Source organism: Egretta garzetta, unplaced genomic scaffold, assembly GCF_000687185.1.
Source record: "Egretta garzetta isolate BGI_Z169 unplaced genomic scaffold, ASM68718v1 scaffold57, whole genome shotgun sequence".
Classification (NCBI taxonomy): Eukaryota; Metazoa; Chordata; class Aves; order Pelecaniformes; family Ardeidae; genus Egretta; species Egretta garzetta.
Window position 1 is genome coordinate 962,252 of NW_009260180.1, and position 7,645 is coordinate 969,896.

Genomic DNA, 7,645 nt, shown 5'->3' on the forward strand with positions numbered 1-7,645 from the left:
GGTTATTTGATTGAGACTTTCCAGCCTGGAGGTGCATCTCCTCCGCACCCCACCCTTCCCGGGAAGCCGAATGTGCCGCAGAAGCGCCGGGCGGGGAGATGCATCACTGTTTGCAGTTTACCTTGCGTAACGATGACTGCGGGAATCGCTGCCGGAGGAGAATCTGCACCTCTGAGCGCCGACGCCTGCTGAGAGGGAAAAGCCCTGGTCTTGGTCCTGCAATCGGGAAGAAGGAGTCATGCCCCCGCACACGGTCCGTATGGCTCTTGGCGAGGCCAGGGAACCTGTCTGGGAAAGCAATATTGCTGCTCCCGAGCTTGGCAAGCCTGTAAGTTGCCACTAATGGCCACCGGCAGCATCACGAGCTCCGCTCCCACTGACACGGATGCTCAGATGCGTCCAGCATGTGCTACCATGGGCCAAATTCCCGTGAGATGGCAGGATGGTTCATATCCTTGACACGTATCCAGTAAAGCATCACACCCTCTCCTATTGCTTTGCATTTCTGGCTCTTAGCCTGGGATTTAGCTTTTAGAGAAAAGTAGGATTAGCCAAGGAGGGCTTTTTAAAACTTGTATTTGCAGGGGGCAGGAGAAGGTACCGAAACGGCCAGAGGTTCCCGAGGAACACGAGAACCAGCCCAACAAAGGCGCCCTTGTGCGAGCGGGGAGATGCAGCAGAACCTGTGTCCGGATGAAAGCTGCCCTATCAAAATAGCCATAAACAAACCCGCCTCCTCTGCTACAGAAAAGCTGTTGTGCCAGGAGCATATTAAATTGTATATGCTTTTTCTCAAGGCGAAAGAATTGCAGCAGTGACGGCAGCTGTGCGTGCTGGAGCTGAGCCACTGTGTTCAACTAATGAAGGCCTTGCTGAGGACGGGGTGGGGGAAGGACTGCGGATGAATGTATTATTCAGAGGGACCCACACTGAAATAATCTACCGGCACTGGGGCTATGTGGTAGGGGAAAATAAAAAAAAGTGATTGCCCCGGCACCGCGAGCTGATGCGTTTGCCAGAGGGCAGCACGGCCGATGGGCCGGATCCCTGCCCAGGCTGGGATCTGCAGTCCTGCGGGTGTTGCTGTTCACAGGATGAGGCAAGATGTGTTTTTCCTTCCCTGGGTTTCCCTGGGGAGGTTCTCGGTCTCGACCCCCCGGGAGCAGAGCCGGGCGGCAGCTCCTGCTCTGACCCAGAGGGAGGGGCGGGTTAGAGGCAGGGGGTGCCCAGCCTGCCCAGTGCCGGGCGTGCGGGAGCTGGGGGCTGAAACCAGTGCGGAGCAGAGGGATGGGGGCAACCCCCTGCTCTGTGGCAGTGGGCTCTGCTGGCTGCCAGCTGGCCAGCCCCAGGTGTGGTGGGTCAATGGGCAAGGAAGCCTCCCGATACCCCCAGGGAGGGCTGTTTCAGCCTGTTCCCCCCTGGCTGGGCTGCTCCCTAAGCCCTGGAGCAAGCAGGGTGCAGGGGCTCAGGGCTCACCCCAGTGCGTTGTCCCCGCGGGGCCACCTCTGCATGAGCGTCCCTGCACTGGGGACAGGGGCCCAGGGGAATGCCTCTGCCCTCCGCAAGCTCCAAATACCGGTGTGTCATGAACAGCCACGGAACAGGATTTCATCACCGTTCACGTCACGCCGTCTCAGCCATGTGTGAAATGAACCTCGCAGCCAAGCTCGTTGCTTGGTTGGAGAAGGGCCTCTGGGTCTGCTGCCTACGCTTTCCTTTTGGCTGAGCCTTGCGGCCCCTGCACAGAGGTGATGCACAGGTCCCCAGCCCAGATCAGCCAGGGACCTTCTGCAAAGCCGGGCAAGTACCTACAATTTTTTTCCACCTTGAGCTGCGATTTCCTTATGAGCAAAGTTAAGCTGTACGTAAAGAGTATCGGATAATTTCCAATTCCTCCCAAAATTTAGAAGCGTCAGAAAGCTAGCAGGGTGCTTTCCTTATTAACTCAGGAGCGTGCTAGCGTAGAGGCACCGCAAGCAGATCCCTCCTTAGGAGGGAGTGAAATAAAACAGAATAAATTCAGAAAGGACGGCTTCTGTGTGAACACCTTGCAGGTGCCTCATTAAAGATCAGTTTATCCCCAGGCAATGTAGTTCAAACGCTGCAGCGAGGAGAAGGGCTAGAAGAGCCTGACGCCCATCTCGGTTTGAATTCAGTCACTGCAGCTGTCCCATTCTTTAAGGCAGAAGAGGAAATTTATGGCTCTCCTGCAATGCGAGCAATGCTCTGAGCGCCCACAAGGTAAATGCCCTTTTGTGCTTGAATCCGTTCCCAATCTGAAGTCACTGCGCACACAGGGCTAACGCGATTCAGTGAAAGAAAACCCATTTTGGTTGCTTTTTAAGCAGATTACAGCAGATTAGCTGACTAATCTATATGGAATCCTCTCTCCAACGATTTCAAACTGTAAACAAATCCAGCCACTTTTGTATTGCATATAAATATTTACCGTGGATTATACGAAGATTAACTTCAAATGATATTTGCAACAATGGTTTTATTTTGTGACTTGCTACCTTTAGTAATGTAAAACCTTTTTGAAAGAAATACACCTTCAGCAAAGCGTGATGCTAGCGTAGAGGCACCGCAAGCAGATCCCTCCTTAGGAGGGAGTGAAATAAAACAGAATAAATTCAGAAAGGACGGCTTCTGTGTGAACACCTTGCAGGTGCCTCATTAAAGATCAGTTTATCCCCAGGCAATGTAGTTCAAACGCTGCAGCGAGGAGAAGGGCTAGAAGAGCCTGACGCCCATCTCGGTTTGAATTCAGTCACTGCAGCTGTCCCATTCTTTAAGGCAGAAGAGGAAATTTATGGCTCTCCTGCAATGCGAGCAATGCTCTGAGCGCCCACAAGGTAAATGCCCTTTTGTGCTTGAATCCGTTCCCAATCTGAAGTCACTGCGCACACAGGGCTAACGCGATTCAGTGAAAGAAAACCCATTTTGGTTGCTTTTTAAGCAGATTACAGCAGATTAGCTGACTAATCTATATGGAATCCTCTCTCCAACGATTTCAAACTGTAAACAAATCCAGCCACTTTTGTATTGCATATAAATATTTACCGTGGATTATACGAAGATTAACTTCAAATGATATTTGCAACAATGGTTTTATTTTGTGACTTGCTACCTTTAGTAATGTAAAACCTTTTTGAAAGAAATACACCTTCAGCAAAGCGTGAACTTAAGGACCATCAGCCGTAGAATAGCATGTACCAAAGCATGTACACAAGCAGAAACCGAATACATTATCGCCAACAGATGAAGGAAACTAAGAGTGAAAGCTACTGGTGCAGAATAAAGATGCCTGGGATTACCGTAACATGGAAGCAAAATCTTCCCTGTAAGATCTGGCTCGCTGTTAGTAGCTGACACCTCGCTGCTGCTCACAGTTGGTTCTTCAGCTGCAGCAAAAAATCATGCATGGTTTGCAAGCAAAGGGCATTGGATGGGTGGTGTTTAGCATCCCGAGATGTCCCCCTCCCCGGGCGGTCAGTGTGAGTGAACCCGGCCCTGCTTGCTTCCCAGGTGGCTCGTAAGAAAGGAGGCAGCCTTTGTACAGCAGCAGTTCGTCTTCCTGAAGGTTTTTATCTTATCTCCAGCTGACTGGAGAAACCTTAGAACCACCAGATCACAGCTTCAGAGGCTGCTGCTGGCCCCGGTGAGATCCCCGCAAGCCCCGTGACATGCGGTATGAAAGATCCTGGGTTTGATTCCCAAACTCTGGGGAGGTGAGGGGTGGGAAGCGCTGTTGGCATCGCGCAGCTCAGCAGAGGAGGGAACCAACAGCTTGAAAGCTAACGTCTCTTGCTCTGCCACGTCGCCTGGAGCCAAATCTCAGTGGGCACCCTCCGCAGGGACGGGGCGGGGGGCACTGGCAAGCGGAGGGAGAATGGAGTCGATGGGCAGTAGCTACCTGGAGCAAAGCGCATCCTCCCAAAAAACAACAGCCAGAGGCCGCTGTGGAAGGTCCAGCTGCAAAAGCCAGCGCAGGACCGTGGCTGGCAGCACGTTGTGCTCCGAATGGGGCGTTTGAGGGGCAGCCAGCACCAGCCTGCCCGCACCTCCGATCCCCGAGGGGCTGTGCCATGGCTCTCCAGGCTGGCTGGCCTGGGTACCGCTGCTCCGCAGAGCCCAAAGCCGGCCCTGCCTTGCGTTTGGCCGGGACGCCGGGAATGTTGTGTCTACCAGGCTGGTGGAGGAATGCTCAGTTTACAAGACAATGGCTTTTTAGGAAGCCAGGAAAAGTTAAACAGCCTTCCCAGGAGGAAGACGGTCCCCTTCCACCCTTCGTGTAATTAGGGCAGCCTCATACTCCTGTAAAGAGATGATCTGTTTAATGATCTGTTTAATATAAGACATTTCCAAAGTCTTAGCAAATGAGTATCTGAGAACCGGCGTCTGATGTGGTTTATGTTCTTTTTGATAGATTTAGGTTATGGGAATGTTGGTTCCAGAGGCAGCGAGTGATTCACGCTGAAACCATCCGGGTGCCATCCGACACACGCTGCCCACCCCAAGGTCGAGGGAGGCCGCTGCCTGCGTTGCGTTAGCGCCTGCAGTTGGAGCTCTTGGGGGGTAAGTTATACCTGCAGAGAGATTGCTGCAGCAGAGAAAAAGAAAGGGCTGTGTTTTGCAGAAGAGAGGTAATCCTTACCAGATCAACGTTTCCACCATGCAGTGATGCCTGGAGACCTCAAACTGAAGCGCTCTGCGTAAGGAGCCACACGGGCGCCTTAGGAGAAGCAGGTCTCCCTGGAGAGACTCTGGCCGCTGCTCGATGAGCCCGAAGCAGCGCAGATGGGAGCCGATTGCTCTGTGCTTACTACCCAACCTTGGAGCTGCCTTGGAAAACATCTTTCCCCCACTGACTGCAGTTTTGTCTCGGATCAAGCACTTGGATCAAGCCCTTGAGCAGATGGGGGAAAGAAGCAGGGGGAGAAATAGCATTCTCCGCTATACTTTTTTCCCTATAGTCAAGCATTTTGAAATTCTGTGTCCATCTGAAGAACATCAAAGCAAGCAAAAAGGCAGAGGGTGGTCTCTGAAAAATCTCAAAGGGGAGCTGCTCCTCACAGGAGGATTGCGGTCCTCCAGCTTTGATGTGGTCCCTGGAGCCCACGGCCCACCCAGTGACCCTTTTTGGCTGGCTGGGGCTGGGTCTCACCGCCGCACAGGCTGCTGGCTGAAAAATCCCTCAGAGGTGAACCCCAGCACCACAACAGGAGAGCGGACACTGAGCGAGGAAAATGGGGCGAACAAAGCGGCTGGGTGCCACGTTGGGCAGCAATGGAGTGGTCGCTACCATCCAGCTGCCTTGCAGGACACCTCCGCCCACTCCTGTCACGAGGGCAGGGGAGCCCGCATCAAAACTCACAGATTCCCTTTGGACTTTCATAACTTCTCCAAGCCTTGTGTGAGAGCAGGCTGAGGCCAGGAACCAAGAGCTTTGCAGCATCGCATGCTTCTGTTGCCAGGTAAAAAGCAGGAGACCCAAGGATGCTATTTTTGTTTGCAGGTTTTTCGCCCTTTATTGCTCATGTTTCAACTACACATAAATCTGGAAGGAAAGTTTTTGTGTCTTCTTTTATATCAAATTTGCAGCTGAACTATGGGGGGTCCTTGACCACTTACTCTGAGTTAATTCATTTATTTAAAATAAATTCAGAGTCACTAGGGATCACTGGCTTGTGCAGGCATCAAGTAAGCCCTTGGAATGGTGTAGCAGGCTGCCAGGACCAGCGCAGCAGCCCCCAGCCCCCTGAGCCCTGTGGGTGACGTGGGAGCACCAGGACCATGCTAGATGGCCTTGGAGCGGCTCCGTCAGGGGCTGTGTGTCCTTCCCGGTGAAGCCACCCCTCTCTGCCTCCTGTTTTGCAGCATTTTGCTGGCCATGGGTTTGGTTCATAAACCCCGTTTCGCCCGCAGCCGTTTCCCCACGCAGAGCATCTCTGATTAGGAGAGAAAAGAGCTGCGGCAGGAGGGACGCGTATCTTTTCTGACTCAACATCCCTTTTCTGTCGCAAGCTGGTGGCCTTGGCTGGAGCCCGGCGCTCCAGATAACCAGGCACCGAAGGAAGCCTCCCTGGGCCGGCGAAACGCTGGCCGAAGAGGAGCCAGCAGCTCCTGCCCGAGATAAGGCAGCGCGCTTTCAGGATTTATTGCCTTTATCCTTCATTTGCTGCCAGCCTGAATGTTTCAATTATCGTTTCTTCTGTTTTGGCATTTCCCTAACAAGCAGTGTTATTTTGCCGCTTCTGTTTCAGCAGGGACAGACGGGGCCTTGTTTTCCAAACATGACACACATACACTAAAAAGCAAGCGGACGATGGCAAAGCATATTTGGGCTGCCTTGGTGATTTGAAAGGTTATTATCCGACCTCTCGCTCATCACCTTGGCCCCATAAATCTAGCAAAGGGGCCGTGCCTAGCCCTCTAGAAATGACTCCTGCTTCCTCTGCAATGGACTCAGGATTTCATTGCTGACCCTGCCAATTAATTCCCGTAATTCATTCGCTCTGAGTCTCTTAGAAGTTAATCCGCTCCCCAGCTTGACTCTCTTGAGGCAAATTCAGCCCTAGGGCAGCTTCACCCATAGCTGGGAGTAACATCAGCGCCGGCTTTAGCCCACGGTTCCTGCTTTTTGGCTCTAGCAGTGTCTCAGATCGCTTATTGGCATCGGGTGGTTGTTTTCAAGATCTCGCACAGCTTCAAATCTTCCTCTCCGACGCTCCATGCACCGAGAACGAGCCGTGTTAGCTAATCTCCCATCAGGGTTCGTAATGTCAGAAGAAAAACCTGGCAGAAAAAAACGTTCATCACAGTTTGTTCTGCAGTACGAAAGGTGGCTCTGGCTGAACCGTTTGTCAGAAAATTTCCATTCGGTGTGAAAGTTTTCAGAGAAAATTATGAGTTTCTCCTCTGCGACAATCAAAACATTTCATTTTCCAAGAGCTACCGACCACCCCCTGCACCAGAGCGCAAAGCAAACGCGCAAGGTTGTTTTCTTCGCCAGCGCTTACCAAAAGCTCTGCGGTGTCTCCAGCAGCCCCCCTCGTGGCCCTGGGCTACCCGCTGCCCTCCGAGGCCCCCCAGACCGGCTCTAGGCCAGCACAGCACCCGCAGCTCTCCAGCTCCCGCAGGCAGCACAGAGATTTCCATAGGCTGCCAAACGCAATCCTTTGGCATTAGCAGATTAACCTAAAAAAAATTCTGGCCTCTGGTTTTTAATCCGTTTTGCTCCCACCCATCGGTATAGGCGAGGCTGTGGGCAGACCTGGCCGCGTAGCCGAAACGATAGGGCCGGTGTGTGTCCTCAGGAGAGGACGTGTCCGTCTCATGGGCTCCCGAAAAAACACCATCGCCTTTGCACTGCGCGGGCTGTGCTGGAGACAGGGTGCTGGGGTGGGAATGGATGGGCTGAGCTCTGATTTCAGCCCAAAAGAGTTCGCAGGAGGCTGCTGCCACCCCGCTGTCACCGGCCCCCCGGGCAGCGAGGGTTGTTCCCTGTCCTCGGACCCAGCAAAGCCACACGCTGCCCATTAACCGGCACCTGCGAGAGCACCCGGGGGGGCCCGGGTGAGACCTGCCCACCCCCCCCCCACCCGCTCCCGAGCACAGCCCTGCCCCAGCCTCTGGCAGGCCC